This window comes from Nerophis lumbriciformis, linkage group LG24 (genome assembly GCF_033978685.3).
Source record: "Nerophis lumbriciformis linkage group LG24, RoL_Nlum_v2.1, whole genome shotgun sequence".
In the NCBI taxonomy this organism is placed as follows: Eukaryota; Metazoa; Chordata; class Actinopteri; order Syngnathiformes; family Syngnathidae; genus Nerophis; species Nerophis lumbriciformis.
In genome coordinates this window covers 25606952-25629960 of record NC_084571.2, presented here as the reverse complement: position 1 = coordinate 25629960, position 23009 = coordinate 25606952, and positions in this window count along the sequence as shown.

The following is a 23009-nucleotide window of genomic DNA, read 5'->3' as shown; positions in this document are numbered from 1 at the left end:
ATTTTTACCAGAATCAGGTATTTGGTAAGGTTTACAAATACAAAAAATAGGTTTTACTCATAATGACAATATAACTGCCACGTTTAACATGACAGGTATTTAAACATAATTCCTAAACCAAACATGATAAATGGCTAATAATGCCTGGAGAAATGTATCTTTGTGAGTTTTACAGGAAAAAAATAATTTGTAAGGTTTATAAAGACACAAGTTATTTTTTTTTACTCAATATGATGGTATAACCGTCATACTAAATATGAAAGTTATATAAACATAACTCCAAAAACAAACATGAAAAATACCTGTAATATGTGAGTTTTACCAGAATCAGGTATTTTAGTAAGGTTTACAAATACAAAAATTAGGTTTTACTCACTATGACAGTATACTGTCACATTCAATCTGACATTTATGTAAACACAACTCCTAAACCACACATGCAAAATGGCTAATCATGCCTGGAGAAATGTATCTTTGTGAGTTTTACTAGGACACATATTTTGTAAGGTTTGTAAAGACACACGTTAGTTTTTTTTACTCAATATGACAGTATAACTGCACCCGACCTCTATGACCCCTGCTATGGGTGGTGAGCCCATTGGAGGGGGGACCCACGTTGCCTCTTCGGGCTGTGCCCGGCCGGGCCCCATGGGGACAGGCCCGGCCACCAGGCGGTCGCCATCGTGCCCCACCTCCGGGCCTGGCTCCAGAGGGGGGCCCCGGTGACCCGCGTCCGGGCGAGGGAAATCTGGGTTCCTTAGTCGTTTTCTTCATAGAGGTCTTCGAGCTGCTCTTTGTCTGATCCCTCACCTAGGACCAGTTTGTCTTGGGAGACCCTACCAGGGGGCATCAAGCCCCCGGACAACATAGCTCCTAGGATCATTGGGACACGCAAACTCCTCTACCACGTTAAGGTGGCAGCTCAGAGAGGAGGTTATACCATCATATTGAGTTAAAAAAAAACAAAAAACAGTATCTTTACAAACCTTACAAAATATTTTTTTCCAGTAAAAATCACAAAGATACATTTTTCCACGCATTATTAGTCATTTTGCATGTGTGTTTTAGGAGTTATGTTTAAATAACTGTCATATTGAGCGTGGCAGTTATACTGTCATTATGAGTAAAACCTAATTTTGGTATTGTAAACCTTACCAAAATACCTGATTCTGATAAAACGCACATATATTTAATATTACAGGCATTTTTAAACGGATTGCATGTTTGATTTTTGAGTTTGGTTTTGGAGTTATGTTTCTGTAACTTTTTCTTAGTTTGACAGTTATACCGTCATATTGCAAACCTTACAAAAGATCATTACTCTAGTAAAACTAACAAAAATACATTTCTCCAGGATTAATAGCCATTTTCATGTGTCGCTTATGAGTTATGTTTAAATAACTGTCATATTGAGTGTGGCACTTATAATGTCACTATCAGTAAAACCTATTTTTTTTATTTGTCAACCTTACCAAAATACCTTATTTTGGTAAAACTCACATAGATTCAATATAACAGACATTTTTAGACGGATTGCAAGTTTGGTTTTGGAGTCATGTTTATATATTTTTTGCATGTAGTATGACAGTTATACCGTCATATTGAGTAAAAAAAACTAACTTGTGTCTTTACAAACCTTACAAAACAATGTTCCTAGTAAAACTCACAAAGATACATTTCTCCAGGCATTATTAGCCATTTTGCATGTGTGGTTTAGGAGTTATGTTTACATAACTGTCAGATTGAATGTGACAGTATCCTGTCATAGTGAGTAAAACCAAATTTTTGTATTTGTAAACCTTACCAAAATACCTGATTCTGGTAAAACTCACATAGATACAATATTACAGGTATTTTTAGACAAAATTCATGTTTGTTTTTGGAGTTATGTTTATATAACTGTCATATTTAGTATGACGGTTATACCATCATATTGAGTAAAAAAAACTACCTTGTGTCTTTATAAACCTTACAATTTATTTTTTTCCTGTAAAACTCACAAAGATACATTTCTCCAGGCATTATTAGCCATTTATCATGTTTGGTTTAGGAATTATGTTTAAATACCTGTCATGGGACGGCGTGGCGCAGTGGGATAGTGGCCGTGCGCAACCCGAGGGTCCCTGGTTCAATCCCCACCTAGTACCAACCTCGTCATGTCCGTTGTGTCCTGAGCAAGGCACTTCACCCTTGCTCCTGATGGGTGCTGGTTAGCGCCTTGCATGGCAGCTCCCTCCATCAGTGTGTGAATGTGTGTGTGAATGGATAAATGTGGAAGTAGTGTCAAAGCGCTTTGAGTACCTTGAAGGTAGAAAAGCGCTATTCAAGTACAACCCATTTATCATTTATCATTTATGTTAAATGTGGCAGTTATACGGTCATTATGAGTAAAACCTAATTGTTGTATTTGTAAACCTTACCAAAATACCTGATTTTGGTAAAACTCACATAGATTCAATATTACAGGCATTTTAGACGGATTGCAAGTTTGGTTTTAGAGTTATGTGTATATAACGTTCATATTTAGTATGATAGTTATACTGTCAAATTGAGTAAAAAATAACAAACTTGTAATTTTACAAACCTTACAAAATATTTTTTTCCAGTACAATTCACAGAGATACATTTTTCCAGGCATTATTAGTCATTTTGCATGTGTGGTTTAGGAGTTATGTTTAAATAGCATACAGATTGAATGTGACAGTATACTGTCATAGTGAGTAAAACCAATATTTTGTATTTGCAAAACTTACAAAAACAACTGATTCTAGTAAAACTCACATGGATACAATATTACAGGCATTTTTAGACATAATGCATGTTTGGTTTTGGAGTTATGTTTATACTACTTTTACATTTAGTATGACAGTTATACTGTCCATCCATCCGTCCATTTTCTACCGCTTATTCCCTTCGGGGTCGCGAGGGGGCTGGAGCCTATCTCAGCTACAATTGGGCGGAAGGCGGGGTACACCTTGGAAAAGTCGCCATCTCATCATATTAAGTAAAAAAAACTAAATTGTTTCTTTACAAACCTTACAAAATATGTTTTTCCAGTAATCTTACAAAGATACATTTCTCCAGTCATTATAGCCATTTTGCATGTGTGGTTTGGTAGTTATGTTTAAATAACTGTCAAATTGAATGTGACAGTATACTATCATGGTGAGTAAAACCAATATTTTGTAATTGCAAACCTTACTACAACAATTGATTTTAGTAAAACTTGCATGGATACAAAATTACAGGCATTTTTAAACATAATGCATGTTTGGTTTTAGAGTTATGTTTATATATTTTTTACATTTAGTATTACAGTTATACTGTCATATTGAGTAAAAAAAACTAACTTGTGTCTTTATAAACCTTAAAAAAAAAAAATTCCAGTAAAACTCACAAAGATACATTTCTCCAGGCATTATTAGCCATTAGCCATGTTTGGTTTAGAGTTTTGTTTAAATAACAGTCAGATTGAATGTGACAGTATACTGTCATAGTGAGTAAAAACCAATATTTTGTATTTGCAAAACTTACAAAAACAACTGATTCTAGTAAAACTCAAATGGATACAATATTACAGGCATTTTTAGACATAATGCATGTTTGGTTTTGGAGTTATGTTTATACTACTTTTACATTTAGTATGACAGTTATACTGTCCATCCATCCATCCATTTTCTACCGCTTATTCCCTTCGGGGTCGCAGGGGGTGCTGGAGCCTATCTCAGCTACAATCGGGCGGAAGGCGGGGTACACCCTGGAAAAGTCGCCATCTCATCATATTAAGTAAAAAAAAAACTAAATTGTTTCTTTACAAACCTTACAAAATATTTTTTTCCAGTAATCTCACAAAGATACATTTTTCCTGGCATTATAGCCATTTTGCATGTGTGGTTTGGTAGTTATGATTAAATAACTGTCAAATTGAATGTGACAGTATACTATCATGGTGAGTAAAACCAATATTTTGTATTTGCAAACCTTACTTCAACAATTGATTTTAGTAAAACTCGCATGGATACAAAATTACAGGCATTTTTAAACATAATGCATGTTTGGTTTTGGAGTTATGTTTATATATTTTTTACATTTAGTATTACAGTTATACTGTCATATTGAGTAAAAAAAACTAACTTGTGTCTTTTTAAACCTTAAAAATTATTTTTTTCCAGTAAAACTCACAAAGATACATTTCTCCAGGCATTATTAGCCATTATTCATGTTTGGTTTAGAGTTATGTTTAAATAATTGTCAAATTGAGTGTGGCAGTATTTGTAAAATTACCAAAATAACTGATTCTGATAAAACTCACATAGATAAAATATTACAGGATTTTTTAAACATAAAGCATGTTTCCATCATATTGAGTACAAAAAACTAACTTGTGTCTATACAAACCTTACAAAATATTTTTTTTTTCCAGTAAAACTCACAAAAATACATTTCTCCAGTTAATATTAGCCATTATGCATCTGTGGTTTAGAATGTATGTTTAAAAAACAGTCAGATTGAATGTGACAGTATACTGTCATAGAGAGTAAAACCTATTATTTTAAATGTAAACCTTAACAAAATACCTGATTCTAGTTAAACTAACATAGATTCAATATTACAGGCATTTTTAGATGAATTGCATGTTTGGTATTGGAGTTATGTTTATATAACTTTTACATTTATTATGACAGTTATACAAACATATTGAATAAAAAAAAACTAACTTTTGTCTTTACAAACCTTACAAAATATTTTTTTTCCTGTAAAACTCACAAAGATACATATCTCCAGGCATTATTAGCCATTTTGCATGTGTGGTTTAGGAGTTATGTTTACATAACTGTCATATTGAGGGTGGCAGTTATACTGTCATTATGAGTAAAACCTAATTTTTGTATTTATAAACCTTACCAAAATACATGATTCTGGTAAAACTCACATAGATACAATATTACAGGCATTTTTAGACATAATGCATGTTTGGTTTTGGAGTTATGTTTATATACATTTTTCCAGGCATTATTAGCCTTTTATCATCTTTGGTTTCGGAGTTATGTTTAAATAACTGTCATATCAAATAATGCAGTTATACTGTCATTATGAGTAAAACCCACGTTTTGTATTTGTAAACCTTACCAAAATACCTGATTCTGGTAAAACTCATATAGATTCAATATTACAGGCAGTTTAAGACGGATTGCAAGTTTGGTTTAGGAGTTTGTTTTTGGAATTATGTTTATATTAATTCTATATTTAGTTTGACAGTTATACCATCATATTCAGTAAAAAAAAATAACTTTCGTCTTTACAAACCTTACAAAATATTTTTTTCTAGTAAAATTCACTAAGATACATTTCTCCAGGCATTATTAGCCATTTAGCATGTTTGGTTTAGGAGTTATGTTATGTTTGTAAACCTTACCTAAATACCTGATTCTGGTAAAACTCACATAGATTCAAAATTACAGGCATTTTTAGACGTATTGCAAGTTTGGTTTTGGAGTTATGTTTATTTAACTTTCATATTTAGTATGACAGTTATACTGTCATATTAAGTAAAAAAAAAACTAACTTGTGTCTTTACAAACCTTATAAAATGTTTTTTTTTTCCAGGAAAACTCACAAAGATACATTTCTCCAGGCATTATTAGCCATTTTGTATTTGTGGTTTAGGAGTTACAGTATGTTTAAATAACTGTCAGATTGAATGTGACAGTATACTGTCATAGTGAGTAAAACCTAATTTTTGTATTTGTAAACCTTGCCAAAAATACCTGATTCTGGTAAAAATCACATAGATACAATATTGAAGGCATTTTTAGACATAATGCATGTTTGATTTTGGAGTTATGTTTATACAACTTTCATATTTAGTATGACAGTTATACCATCAAACTGAGTAAAAAAAAACAAAAAATTGTGTCTTTATAAACCTTACATTTTTTTTTCCCAAGCAAAACTCACAAAGATACATTTCTCCAGGCATAATTAGCCATTTATCATCTTTGGTTTAGGAGTTATGTTTAAATAACTGTCATATTGAGTGTGGCAGTTATTGTATTGTGTGTCATTATGAGTAAAACCTATTTTTGGTATTTGTAAACCTTACCAAAATACCTGATTCTGGTAAAACCCAATATTACAGGAATTTTTAGACATAACGCATGTTTGGTTTTGGAGTTATGTTTATATAACTTTCATATTTAGTATGACAGTTATACCATCATTTTAAGTAAAAAAAACCTAATTTTTATCTTTACAAACCTTACAAAATATTGTTTACCATTAAAATTCACAAATATACATTTCTCTAGGCATTATTAGTCATTTTGCATTTGTGTTTTAGGAGTTATGTTTAATTAACTGTCATATTTAGTGTGGCAGTTATACTGTCACTATGAGTAAAACCTAATTTTTGTATTCGTAAACTTTACCAAAATACCTGAATCTGATAAAACTCACATATATTCAATATTACAGGCATTTTTAGACAGATTGCATATTTGGTTTTGGAATTATGTTTATATAACTTTCATATATAGTATGACAGCGAAACTGTTAAATTGTGTAAAAAAAACTAACTTGTGTCTTTACATACCTTACAAAATATTGTTTCCAGTAAAACTCACAAAGATACATTCCTCAAGGCATTATTAGCCATTTTGTCAGATTGATTGTGACAGTATACTGTCATTATGAGTAAAACTAATATTTTGTATTTGTAAACCTTACAAAAACAACTGATTGTAGTAAAACTCACATGGACACAAAATTATAAGCATTTTTAGACACAATGCATGTTTGGTGGCAGTCAATGTGGCAGTTATACTGTCATTAAGAGTAAAACATAATTTTTGTAATTGTAAACCTTGCCAAAATACCTGATTCTGGTAAAACTCACATAAAAAATATTACAGGAATTTTTAGACGTAAAGCATGTTTTTGTTTTGGAGTTATGTTTATATAACTTTCATATTTAGTATGAAAGTTATACCAACATAATAAATAAAAAAAACTAACTTGTGTCTTTATAAACCTTACAAATTATTTGTTTCCAGTAAAACTCACAATGATACATTTCTCCAGGCATTATTAGCCATTTATCATGTTTGGTTTAGGAGTTATGTTTAAATAACTGTCATATCAAATGTTGCAATTTCACTGTCATTATGAATAAAACCCAAGTTTTGTATTTGTAAACCTTACCAAAATACCTGATTCTGGTAAAACTCACATAGATTAAATATTACAGGCAGTTTAAGACATATTGCAAGTTTGGTTTAGAAGTTTGGTTTTGGAATTATGTTTATATAACTTTCATATTTAGTATGACAGTTATACCATCATATTAAATAAAAAAAAAATAACTTTTGTCTTTACAAACCTTACAAAATATTTGTTTCTAATAAAAATCACAAAGATACATTTATCCAGGCATTATTAGCCATTTATCATGTTTGGTTTAGGAATTATGTTTAAATAACTGTCATGTTGAGTGTGGCAGTTATATTGTCATTATGAGTAAAACCTATTTTTTGTATTTGTAAACCTTACCAAAATACCTTATTCTGGTAATACTCATATAGATACAATATTACAGGAATTTTTAGACATAAATCATGTTTGGTTTAGGAGTTATGTTTAAATAATTGTCAGATTGAATGTGACAGTATACTGTCATAGTGAGTAAAACCAATATTTTGTATTTTTCAACCGTACAAAAACAACTGATTCTAGTTAAACTTACATGAATACAATATTACAGGCATTTTTAGACATAATGCATGTTTGGTTTGGAGTTATGTTTATAATTTTTTTACATTTAGTATGACAGTTATACTGTCATATTGAGTAATAAAAAAATAACTTGTGTCTTTACAAACCCATTCATCCATCCATTTCTACCGCTTATTCCCTTTGGGGTCACGGGGGGCACTGGAGCCTATCTCAGCTACAATCGGGCGGAAGGCGGGCTACACCCTGGACAAGTCGCCAACTAATCGCAGTCTTTACAAACCTTACAAAAAAATTTTTTTTTCCTATAAAACTTAAAAAGGTACATTTCTCCAGGCATTATTAACCATTTTGCATGTGTGGTTTAGGAGTTATGTTTACATAACTGTCAAATTGAATGTGGCAGTTATTCTGTCATTATGAGTAAAACCTAATTTTTGTTATTGTAAACCTTACCAAAATACCTGATTCTAGTAAAACGAAAATAGATTCATTGGTTTTGGAGTTATGTTTATATAACTTTCATATTTAGTATGACAGTTATATCATCATATTGAGTAAAAAATTTAACTTGTATCTTTATAAACCTTACAAATTTGTTTTTTCCAGCAAAACTCACAAAGATACATTTCTCCAGGCATTATTAACCATTTTGCATGTGTGGTATAGGAGTTATGTTTACATAACTGTCATATTAAATGTGGCAGTTATACTGTCATTATGAGTAAAACCAAATTTGTGTATATGTAAACCTTACCAAAATACCTGATTCTGGTAAAACTCACATAGATACAATACTACAGGCATTTTTAGACATAATGCATGTTTGGTTTTGAAGTTATGTTTTTATACATTTCTCCAGGCATTAATATCCATTTAGCATGTTTGGTTTAGGAGTTATGTTTAAATAACTGTTATTTTGATTATGGCAGTTTTACTGTCATTATGAGTAAAACCCAATTTTTGTATTTGTAAACCTTACCAAAATACCTGATTCTGATAAAACTCACATATATTTAATATTACAGGCATTTTTAAACGGATTGCATGTTTGATTTTTGAGTTTGGTTTTGGAGTTATGTTTCTGTAACTTTTTCATTTAGTTTGACAGTTATACCGTCATATTGAGTAAAAAAACTTGTGTCTTTGCAAACCTTACAAAAGATCATTACTCTAGTAAAACTAACAAAAATACATTTCTCCAGGATTAATAGCCATTTTCATGTGTCGCTTATGAGTTATGTTTAAATAACTGTCATATTGAGTGTGGCACTTATAATGTCACTATCAGTAAAACCTATTTTTTTTATTTGTCAACCTTACCAAAATACCTCATTTTGGTAAAACTCACATAGATTCAATATAACAGACATTTTTAGACGGATTGCAAGTTTGGTTTTAGAGTCATGTTTATATATTTTTTGCATGTAGTATGACAGTTATACTGTCATATTGAGTAAAAATAACTAACGTGTGTCTTTACAAACCTTACAAAAAATGTTTCCTAGTAAAACTCACAAAGATACATTTCTCCAGGCATTATGTGTGGTTTAGGAGTTATGTTTACATAACTATCAGATTGAATGTGACAGTATCCTGTCATAGTGAGTAAAACCAAATTTTTGTATTTGTAAACCTTACCAAAATACCTGATTCTGGTAAAACTCACATAGATACAATATTACAGGTATTTTTAGACAAAATTCATGTTTGTTTTTGGAGTTATGTTTATATAACTGTCATATTTAGTATGACGGTTATACCATCATATTGAGTAAAAAAACTACCTTGTGTCTTTATAAACCTTACAAAATTATTTTTTTTCCTGTAAAACTCACAAAGATACATTTCTCCAGGCATTATTAGCCATTTATCATGTTTGGTCTAGGAATTATGTTTAAATACCTGTCATGTTAAATGTGGCAGTTATACGGTCATTATGAGTAAAACCTAATTTTTGTATTTGTAAACCTTACCAAAATACCTGATTTTAGTAAAACTCACATAGATTCAATATTACAGGCATTTTTAGACGGATTGCAAGTTTGGTTTTAGAGTTATGTGTATATAACTTTCATATTTAGTATGATAGTTATACTGTCAAATTGAGTAAAAAATAACAAACTTGTAATTTTCAAACCTTACAAAATGTTTTTTTCCAGTAAAATTCACAGAGATACATTTTTACAGGCATTATTAGTCATTTTGCATGTGTGGTTTAGGAGTTATGTTTAAATAGCATACAGATTGAATGTGACAGTATACTGTCATAGTGAGTAAAACCAATATTTTGTATTTGCAAAACTTACAAAAACAACTGATTCTAGTAAAACTCACATGGATACAATATTACAGGCATTTTTAGACATAATGCATGTTTGGTTTTGGAGTTATGTTTATACTACTTTTACATTTAGTATGACAGTTATACTGTCCATCCATCCATCCATTTTCTACCGCTTATTCCCTTCGGGGTCGCGAGGGGGCTGGAGCCTACCTCAGCTACAATCGGGCGGAAGGCGGGGTACACCCTGGAAAAGTCGCTACCTCATCATATTAAGTAAAAAAAACTAAATTGTTTCTTTACAAACCTTACAAAATATGTTTTTCCAGTAATCTCACAAAGATACATTTCTCCAGTCATTATAGCCATTTTGCATGTGTGGTTTGGTAGTTATGTTTAAATAACTGTCAAATTGAATGTGACAGTATACTATCATGGTGAGTAAAACCAATATTTTGTAATTGCAAACCTTACTACAACAATTGATTTTAGTAAAACTTGCATGGATACAAAATTACAGGCATTTTTAAACATAATGCATGTTTGGTTTTGGAGTTATGTTTATATATTTTTTACATTTAGTATTACAGTTATACTGTCATATTGAGTAAAAAAAACTAACTTGTGTCTTTATAAACCTTAAAAAAAAAAAATTCCACTAAAACTCACAAAGATACATTTCTCCAGGCATTATTAGCCATTAACCATGTTTGGTTTAGAGTTTTGTTTAAATAACAGTCAGATTGAATGTGACAGTATACTTTCATTATGAGTAAAACCTATCTTTTTTATTTGTAAAATTACCAAAATAACTGATTCTGATAAAACTCACATGGATAAAATATTACAAGATTTTTTTAGACATAAAGCATGTTTCCATCATATTGAGTAAAAAAAACTAACTTGTGTCAATACAAACCTTACAAAATGTTTTTTTTCCAGGAAAACTCACAAAAATACATTTCTCCGGTTATTATTAGCCATTTTGCATCTGTGGTTTAGAATTTGTGTTTAAATAACAGTCAGATTGAATGTGACAGTATCTGTCATAGTGAGTAAAACCTAATTTTTGTATTTGTAAACCTTAACAAAATACCTGATTCTAGTAAAACTCACATAGATTCAATATTACAGGCATTTTTAGACATAATGCATGTTTGGTTTTGGAGTTATGTTTATATAACTTTTACATTTATTATGACAGTTATACAAACATATTGAATAAAAAAAACTATTTTGTGTCTTATTAAACCTTACAAAATATTTTTTTTCCCCCTGTAAAACTCACAAAGACACATTTCTCCAGGCATTATTAGCCATTTTGCATGTGTGGTTTAGGAGTTATGTTAACATAACCGTCATATTGAGGGTGGCAGTTATACTGTCATTATGAGTAAAACCTAATTTTTGTATTTATAAACCTTACCAAAATTCCTGATTCTGGTAAAACTCACATAGATACAAAATTACAGGCATTTTTAGACATAATGCATGTTTGGTTTTGGAGTTATGTTTATATACATTTTTCCAGGCATTATTAGCTATTTGCCATGTTTGGTTTAGGAGTTATGTTTAAATAACTGTCATATCAAATAATGCAGTTATACTGTCATTATGAGTAAAACCCAAGTTTTGTATTTGTGAACCTTACCAAAATACGTGATTCTGGTAAAACTCATATAGATTCAATATTACAGGCAGTTTAAGACGGATTGCAAGTTTGGTTTAGGAGTTTGGTTTTGGAATGATGTTTATATTACTTTTATATTTAGTTTGACAGTTATACCATCATATTGAGTAAAAAAAAAAAAAAAACTTTTTCTTTACAAACCTTACAAAATATTTTTTTCTAGTAAAACTCACAAAGATACATTTCCCTAGGCATTATTAGCTATTTAGCATGTTTGGTTTAGGAGTTATGTTTAAATAACTGTTATTTTGAAAATGGAAGTTATACTGTCATTATGAGTAAAACCCAATTTTTGTATTTGTAAACCTTACCAAAATACCTGAATCTGGTAAAACTCATATAGATTCAATATTACAGGCATTTTTAGACGTATTGCAGTTCATTTTTGGAGTTATGTTTATTTAACTTTCATATTTAGTATGACAGTTTTACTGTCATATTAAGTAAAAAAAACTAACTTGTGTCTTTACAAACCTTATAATTTTTTTTATTTTTTTTCCAGGAAAACTCACAAAGATACATTTCTCCAGACATTATTAGCCAATTTGTATTTGTGGTTTAGGAGTTACAGTATGTTTAAATAACTGTCAGATTGAATGTGACAGTATACTGTCATAGTGAGTAAAACCTAATTTTTGTATTTGTAAACCTTACCAAAAATACCTGATTCTGGTAAAAATCACATAGATACAATATTGCAGGCATTTTTAGACATAACGCATGTTTGGTTTTGGAGTTATGTTTATACAACTTTCATATTTAGTATGACAGTTATACCATCTTATTGAGTAAAAAAAAAAATAACGTTTCTTTATAAACCTTACAATTTTTTTTTTCCCAGTAAAACTCACAAAGATACATTTCTCCAGGCATAATTAGTCATTTATCATGTTTGGTTTAGGAGTTATGTTTAAATAACTGTCATATTGAGTGTGGCAGTTATACTGTCATTATGAGTAAAACCTATTTTTTGTATTTGTAAACCTTACCAAAATACCTGATTCTGGTAAAACCCACATCGTTACAATATTACAGGAATTTTTAGACATAAAGCATGTTTGGTTTTGGAGTTATGTTTATATAACTTTCATATTTAGTATGGCAGTTATACCATCATATTGAGTAAAAAAAAAACTAATTTGTATCTTTAAAAACCTTACAAAATATTGTTTTCCAGTAAAATTCACAAATATACATTTCTCTAGGCACTAGTAGTCATTTTGCATTTGTGTTTTAGGAGTTATGTTTAATTAACTGTCATATTGAGTATGGCAGTTATACTGTCACTATGAGTAAAACCTAATTTTTGTATTCGTAAACCTTACCAAAATACCTGATTTTGATCAAACTCACATATATTCAATATTACAGGCATTTTTAGACGGATTGCATATTTGGTTTTGGAATTATGTTTATATAACTTTCATATATAGTATGACAGCTATACTGTTAAATTGTGTAAAAAAAAAACTAACTTGTGTCTTTACAAACCTTACAAAATATTTTTTCCAGTAAAACTCACAAAGATACATTATTAGCCATTTTGTCAGATTAATTGTGACAGTATACTGTCATTATGAGTAAAACTAATATTTTGTATTTGTAAACCTTACAAAAACAACTGATTCTAGTAAAACTCACATGGATTCAAAATTACAAGCATTTTTAGACATAATGCATGTTTGGTGGCAGTCAATGTGGCAGTTATATTGTTATTATGAGTAAAACCTAATTTTTGTATTTGTCACCCTTACCAAAATACCTGATTCTGGTAAAACTCACATAGATACAATATTACAGACATTTTTAGACATAATGCATGTTTGGATTTGGAGTTATGTTTATATAACTTTCATATTTAGTGTGACAGTTATATCATCATATTAAGTAAAAAATTGAACTTGTGAAAATCACAAAGATACATTTCTCCAGGCATTATTAGCCATGTATCATGTTTGGTTTAGGAATTATGTTTAAATAACTGTCATGTGGAGTGTGGTAGTTATATTGTCATTATGAATAAAACATATTTTTTGTATTTGTAAACCTTACCAAAATTCCTGATTCTGGTAAACTTATATAGATACAATATTACAGGAATTTTTAGACATAAAACATGTTTGGTTTAGGAGTTATGTTTAAATAACTGTCAGATTGAATGTGACAGTATACTGTCATAGTGAGTAAAACCAATATTTTGTATTTGTAAACCGTACAAAAACAACTGATTCTAGTTAAACTCACATGAATACAATATTACAGGCATTTTTAGACATAATGCATGTTTGGTTTGGAGTTATGTTTATGTAACGTTCAGATTTAGTATGACAGTTATATCATCATATTAAGTAAACATTTAACTTGTATCTTTATAAACCTTACAAATTCGTTTTTTCCAGCAAAATTCACAAAGATACATTTCTCCAGGCATTATTAACCATTTTGCATGTGTGGTATAGGAGTTATGTTTACATAACTGTCATATTAAATGTGACACATATACTGTCATTATGAGTAAAACCAAACTTGTGTATATGTAAACCTTACCAAAATACCTGATTCTGGTAAAACTCACATAGATACAATACTACAGGCATTTTTAGACATAATGCATGTTTGGTTTTGGAGTTATGTTTTTATACATTTCTCCAGGCATTAATATCCATTTAGCATGTTTGGTTTAGGAGTTATGTTTAAATAACTGTTATTTTGAATATGGCAGTTTTACTGTCATTACGAGTAAAACCCAATTTTTGTATTTGTAAACCTTACCAAAATAACTGAATCTGGTAAAACTCAAATAGATTCAATATTACAGGAATTTTTAGACGTATTGCAAGTTCTGTTTTGGAGTTATGTTTATCTAACTTTTATATTTAGTATGCCAGTTATACTGTCATATTAAGCAAACAAACTAACTTGTGTCTTTACAAAACTTACAATTTTATTTTTTTTCCAGGAAAACTCACAAAGATACATTACTCCAGGCATTATAAGCCATTTTGCATTTGTGGTTTAGGAGTTACAGTATGTTTAAATAACTGTCAGATTGAATGTGACAGTATACTGTCATAGTGAGTAAAACCTAGATTTTGTAAACTTTACCAAAATACCTGATTCTGGTAAAACCCACATTGATACATTATTACAGGAATTTTTAGACATAAAGCATGTTTGGTTTTGGAGTTATGTTTATATAACTTTCATATTTAGTATGAAAGTTATACCATCATATTGAGTAAAAAAACAAACTAATTTGTTTCTTTACAAACCTTACAAAATATTGTTTTCCAGTAAAATGTACAAATATACCTTTCTCTAGGCATTATTAGTCATTTTGCATTTGTGTTTTAGGAGTTATGTTTAAATAATTGTCATATTGAGTGTGGCAGTATACTGTCATTATGAGTAAAACCTATTTTTTGTATTTGTCAACCTTACCAAAATACCTGATTCTGGTAAAACTCACATAGATACAATATTACAGGCATTTTTTAGACAAAATGCATGTTGATTTTGGAGTTATGTTTATATATCTTTCATATTTAGTATGACAGTTATACCATCATATTAAATTAAAAAAAATAACTTGTGTCTTTATAAACCTTACACATTATTTTTTTCCAGTAAAACTCACAAAGATACATTTCTCCAGGCATTATTAGTCATTTATCATGTTTGGTTTAAGAGTCATGTTTAAATAACTGTCATATCAAATGTTGCAGTTATACTGTCATTATGAGTAAAACCCAAGTTTTGTATTTGTAAACCTTACCAAAATACCTGATTCCGGCAAAAATCACATAGATTCAATATTACAGGCAGTTTAAGTCAGACTGCAAGTTTGGTTTAGGAGTTTGGTTTTGGAATTATGTTTATATAACTTTCATATTTAGTATGATACCATTATATTGAGTAAAAAAAAACTAACTTTTGTCTTTACAAACCTTACAAAATATTTTTTTCTAGTAAAAATCACAAAGATGCATTTCTCCAGGCATTATTAGCCATGTATCATGTTTGGTTTAGGAATTATGTTTAAATAACTGTCATGTTGAGTGTGGCAGTTATATTGTCATTATGAGTAAAACCTATTTTTTGTATTTGTAAACCTTACCAAAATACCTGATTCTGGTAAAACTTACATGGATGCATTGTTTTAGGCTTTATTAGCCTATTTTGCATGTGTGGTTAGGAAGTTATGTGTAAATAACTGTCAAATTGAATGTAGCAGTTATTATAATTCAGTTTCACTAGAAAATTTATCTTTTGTAAGTTTTGCAATGACGCACGTTAGTTTTTTTTAATTCAATACAACAGTATAACTGTCATACTAAATGTAAAAGTTATATGAACATAACTTTTTTTTTCATGACAGTATAACTGATACATTCAATTTGACTGTTATTTAAACATAACTCCCTAATCACACATGCAATCTGGTTAAAAAAGCCTAAAACAATGCATTCTTGTGAGTTTTACTCGAAACATTTGCTATTTTAAGGCTTGCAAACACAAAAAGTAGTTTTTTTATTCATTATGACAGTAATGTTCTTAATATCCTTATATAATGCGAAATAAGCAATAAAAATGTTTTTCAACATAATTCCTACACCAAACATGCAACATGTCTAATAATGCCTGAAGATATTTATCTTTGTTAGTTTTAATAGAAAAATTATCTTTTGTAATTTTGGCAAAGAGGCAAGTTAGTTTTGTTAATTCAATATGACAGTATAACTGTCATACCAAATATGAAAGTTATATAAACATAACTCCAATATTAAACATGCATTATGTCTAAAAATGCCAAAAATATTGTATCTATGTGAGTTTTACAAGAATCAGTTAATTTGGTAAGGTGTACAATTACATAAATTAGGTGTTTACTCATAATTAAAGATAACTGCTTCATTCAATTTGACAGTTTTTTAAACATAACTTCCTAACCACACGTGCAAAATAGGCTAATAAAGCCTAAAACAATGCATCCTTGTGAGTTGTACTCGAAACATATGCTATTTTAAGGCCTGCAAACACAAAAAGTAGTTTTTTTCTCATTATGACAGTTATGTTCTTAAAATCCTGAGATAATGCGAAATAAGCAATAAAAATGTTTTTCAACATAATTCCTATACTAAACATGCAACATGTCTAATAATGCCTGGATACATGTATCTTTGTTAGTTTCACTCGAAAAATTATCTTTTGTAAGTTTTGCAAAGAGGCAAGTCAGTTTTTTTAATTCAATATGAGAGTATAACTGTCATACCAAATTTGAAAGTTATATAAACATAACTCCAAAACTGAACATGCATTATGTCTAAAAATGCCTGTAATATTGTATCTATGTGAGTTTCACCAGAATCAGGTAATTTGGTAAGGTTTACAAATACAAAAATTGTTTTTTTTTTCATAATGACAATATAACTGCTTTATTCAATTTGACTGTTATTTAAACATAACTTCCTAATCACACATGCAAATAGGTTAATAAAGCCTTAAACATTGCATCCTTGTGAGTTTTAATCGAAACATATGCTATTTTAAGGCCTGCAAACACAAAAAGTAGTTTTTTACTCATTATGACAGTTATGTTCCTAAAATCCTGAGATAATGCGAAATAAGCAATAAAAATGTTTTTCAACATAATTCCTACACCAAACATGCAACATGTCTAATAATGCCTAAAAACATGTATCTTTGTTAGTTTTACTAGAAAAATTAGCTTTTGTAAGTTTTTCAAAAAGGCAAAATAGTTTTTTTAATTCAATATGACAGTGTAACTGTCATACCAAATATGAAAGTTACATAAACATAACTCCAAAACTAAACATGCATTATGTCTAAAAATGCCTAAAATATTGTATCTATGTGAGTTTTACAAGAATCAGTTAATTTGGTAAGGTGTACACATAAATTAGGGGTTTACTCATAATGACTGATAACTGCTACATTCAATTTGACAGTTATTTAAACATAACTTCCTAACCACAGGTGCAAATAGGCTAATAAAGCCTAAAACAATGCATCCTTGTGAGTTTTAATCGAAACATATGCTATTTTAAGGCTTGCAATCACAAAAAGTAGTTTTTTACTCATTATGACAGTTATGTTCTTAAAATCCTGAGATAATGCGAAATAAGCAATAAAATTGTTTTTCAACATAATTCCTACACCAAACATGCAACATGTCTAATAATGCGTGAATATACTTATCTTTGTTAGTTTTACTAGAAAAACTATCTTTTGTAAGTTTTGCAAAGAGGCAAGTTAGTTTTGTTAATTCAATATGACAGTATAACTGTCATACCAAATATGAAAGTTATATAAACATAACTCCAAAACTAAACATGCATTATGTCTAAAAATGCCTAAAATATTGTATCTATGTGAGTTTTACAAGAATCAGTTAATTTGGTAAGGTGTACACATAAATTAGGGGTTTACTCATAATGACTGATAACTGCTACATTCAATTTGACAGTTATTTAAACATAACTTCCTAACCACAGGTGCAAATAGGCTAATAAAGCCTAAAACAATGCATCCTTGTGAGTTTTAATCGAAACATATGCTATTTTAAGGCTTGCAATCACAAAAAGTAGTTTTTTACTCATTATGACAGTTATGTTCTTAAAATCCTGAGATAATGCGAAATAAGCAATAAAATTGTTTTTCAACATAATTCCTACACCAAACATGCAACATGTCTAATAATGCGTGAATATACTTATCTTTGTTAGTTTTACTAGAAAAACTATCTTTTGTAAGTTTTGCAAAGAGGCAAGTTAGTTTTGTTAATTCAATATGACAGTATAACTGTCATACCAAATATGAAAGTTATATAAACATAACTCCAAAACTAAACATGCATTATGTCTAAAAATGCCTAAAATATTGTATCTATGTGAGTTTTACAAGATTCAGTTAATTTGGTAAGGTGTACAATCACATAAATTAGGTGTTTACTCATAATGACAGATAACTGCTACATTCAATTTGACAGTTATTTAAACATAACTTCCTAACCACAGGTGCAAATAGGCTAATAAAGCCTAAAACAATGCATCCTTGTGAGTTTTAATCGAAACATATGCTATTTTAAGGCTTGCAATCACAAAAAGTAGTTTTTTACTCATTATGACAGTTATGTTCTTAAAATCCTGAGATAATGCGAAATAAGCAATAAAAATGTATTTCAACATAATTAATACACTAAACATGCAACATGTCTAATAATGCGTGAATATATTTATCTTTGTTAGTTTTACTAGAAAAACTAACTTTTGTAAGTTTTGCAAAGAGGCAAGTTAGTTTTGTTAATTCAATATGACAGTATAACTGTCATACCACATTTGAAAGTTATATAAACATAACTCCAAAATTGAACATGCATTATGTCTAAAAATGCCTAAAATATTGTATCTATGTGAGTTTTACAAGAATCAGTTAATTTGGTAAGGTGTACAATTACATAAATTAGGTGTTTACTCATAATTAAAGATAACTGCTTCATTCAATTTGACAGTTTTTTAAACATAACTTCCTAACCACACGTGCAAAATAGGCTAATAAAGCCTAAAACAATGCATCCTTGTGAGTTGTACTCGAAACATATGCTATTTTAAGGCCTGCAAACACAAAAAGTAGTTTTTTTCTCATTATGACAGTTATGTTCTTAAAATCCTGAGATAATGCGAAATAAGCAATAAAAATGTTTTTTCAACATAATTCCTATACTAAACATGCAACATGTCTAATAATGCCTGGATACATGTATCTTTGTTAGTTTCACTAGAAAAATTATCTTTTGTAAGTTTTGCAAAGAGGCAAGTCAGTTTTTTTAATTAAATATGAGAGTATAACTGTCATACCAAATTTGAAAGTTATATAAACATAACTCCAAAACTGAACATGCATTATGTCTAAAAGTGCCTGTAATATTGTATCTATGTGAGTTTCACCAGAATCAGGTAATTTGGTAAGGCTTACAAATACAAAAATTGTTTTTTTTTTTCATAATGACAATATAACTGCTTTATTCAATTTGACTGTTATTTAAACATAACTTCCTAATCACACATGCAAATAGGTTAATAAAGCCTTAAACATTGCATCCTTGTGAGTTTTAATCGAAACATATGCTATTTTAAGGCCTGCAAACACAAAAAGTAGTTTTTTACTCATTATGACAGTTATGTTCCTAAAATCCTGAGATAATGCGAAATAAGCAATAAAAATGTTTTTCAACATAATTCCTACACCAAACATGCAACATGTCTAATAATGCCTAAAAACATGTATCTTTGTTAGTTTTACTAGAAAAATTAGCTTTTGTAAGTTTTTCAAAAAGGCAAAATAGTTTTTTTAATTCAATATGACAGTGTAACTGTCATACCAAATATGAAAGTTACATAAACATAACTCCAAAATTAAACATGCATTATGTCTAAAAATGCCTAAAATATTGTATCTATGTGAGTTTTACAAGAATCAGTTAATTTGGTAAGGTGTACAATTACATAAATTAGGGGTTTACTCATAATGACTGATAACTGCTACATTCAATTTGACAGTTATTTAAACATAACTTCCTAATCACACATGCAAATAGGTTAATAAAGCCTTAAACATTGCATCCTTGTGAGTTTTAATCGAAACATATGCTATTTTAAGGCCTGCAAACACAAAAAGTAGTTTTTTACTCATTATGACAGTTATGTTCCTAAAATCCTGAGATAATGCGAAATAAGCAATACAAATGTTTTTCAACATAATTCCTACACCAAACATGCAACATGTCTAATAATGCGTGAATATACTTATCTTTGTTAGTTTTACTAGAAAAACTATCTTTTGTAAGTTTTGCAAAGAGGCAAGTTAGTTTTGTTAATTCAATATGACAGTATAACTGTCATACCAAATATGAAAGTTATATAAACATAACTCCAAAACTAAACATGCATTATGTCTAAAAATGCCTAAAATATTGTATCTATGTGAATTTTACAAGATTCAGTTAATTTGGTAAGGTGTACAATCACATAAATTAGGTGTTTACTCATAATGACAGATAACTGCTACATTCAATTTGACAGTTATTTAAACATAACTTCCTAACCACAGGTGCAAATAGGCTAATAAAGCCTAAAACAATGCATCCTTGTGAGTTTTAATCGAAACATATGCTATTTTAAGGCTTGCAATCACAAAAAGTAGTTTTTTACTCATGACAGTTATGTTCTTAAAATCCTGAGATAATGCGAAATAAGCAATAAAAATGTTTTTCAACATAATTAATACACTAAACATGCAACATGTCTAATAATGCGTGAATATATTTATCTTTGTCAGTTTTACTAGAAAAACTAACTTTTGTAAGTTTTGCAAAGAGGCAAGTTAGTTTTGTTAATTCAATATGACAGTATAACTGTCATACCACATTTGAAAGTTATATAAACATAACTCCAAAATTGAACATGCATTATGTCTAAAAATGCCTAAAATATTGTATCTATGTGAGTTTTACAAGAATCAGTTAATTTGGTAAGGTGTACAATTACATAAATTAGGTGTTTACTCATAATTAAAGATAACTGCTTCATTCAATTTGACAGTTTTTTAAACATAACTTCCTAACCACACGTGCAAAATAGGCTAATAAAGCCTAAAACAATGCATCCTTGTGAGTTGTACTCGAAACATATGCTATTTTAAGGCCTGCAAACACAAAAAGTAGTTTTTTTCTCATTATGACAGTTATGTTCTTAAAATCCTGAGATAATGCGAAATAAGCAATAAAAATGTTTTTTCAACATAATTCCTATACTAAACATGCAACATGTCTAATAATGCCTGGATACATGTATCTTTGTTAGTTTCACTAGAAAAATTATCTTTTGTAAGTTTTGCAAAGAGGCAAGTCAGTTTTTTTAATTCAATATGAGAGTATAACTGTCATACCAAATTTGAAAGTTATATAAACATAACTCCAAAACTGAACATGCATTATGTCTAAAAGTGCCTGTAATATTGTATCTATGTGAGTTTCACCAGAATCAGGTAATTTGGTAAGGCTTACAAATACAAAAATTGTTTTTTTTTTCATAATGACAATATAACTGCTTTATTCAATTTGACTGTTATTTAAACATAACTTCCTAATCACACATGCAAATAGGTTAATAAAGCCTTAAACATTGCATCCTTGTGAGTTTTAATCGAAACATATGCTATTTTAAGGCCTGCAAACACAAAAAGTAGTTTTTTACTCATTATGACAGTTATGTTCCTAAAATCCTGAGATAATGCGAAATAAGCAATAAAAATGTTTTTCAACATAATTCCTACACCAAACATGCAACATGTCTAATAATGCCTAAAGACATGTATCTTTGTTAGTTTTCCTAGAAAAATTAGCTTTTGTAAGTTTTTCATAAAGGCAAAATAGTTTTTTTAATTCAATATGACAGTGTAACTGTCATACCAAATATGAAAGTTACATAAACATAACTCCAAAACTAAACATGCATTATGTCTAAAAATGCCTAAAATATTGTATCTATGTGAGTTTTACAAGAATCAGTTAATTTGGTAAGGTGTACAATTACATAAATTAGGGGTTTACTCATAATGACTGATAACTGCTACATTCAATTTGACAGTTATTTAAACATAACTTCCTAACCACAGGTGCAAATAGGCTAATAAAGCCTAAAACAATGCATCCTTGTGAGTTTTAATCGAAACATATGCTATTTTAAGGCTTGCAATCACAAAAAGTAGTTTTTTACTCATTATGACAGTAATGTTCTTAAAATCCTGAGATAATGCGAAATAAGCAATAAAATTGTTTTTCAACATAATTCCTACACCAAACATGCAACATGTCTAATAATGCGTGAATATACTTATCTTTGTTAGTTTTACTAGAAAAACTATCTTTTGTAAGTTTTGCAAAGAGGCAAGTTAGTTTTGTTAATTCAATATGACAGTATAACTGTCATACCAAATATGAAAGTTATATAAACATAACTCCAAAACTAAACATGCATTATGTCTAAAAATGCCTAAAATATTGTATCTATGTGAATTTTACAAGATTCAGTTAATTTGGTAAGGTGTACAATCACATAAATTAGGTGTTTACTCATAATGACAGATAACTGCTACATTCAATTTGACAGTTATTTAAACATAACTTCCTAACCACAGGTGCAAATAGGCTAATAAAGCCTAAAACAATGCATCCTTGTGAGTTTTAATCGAAACATATGCTATTTTAAGGCTTGCAATCACAAAAAG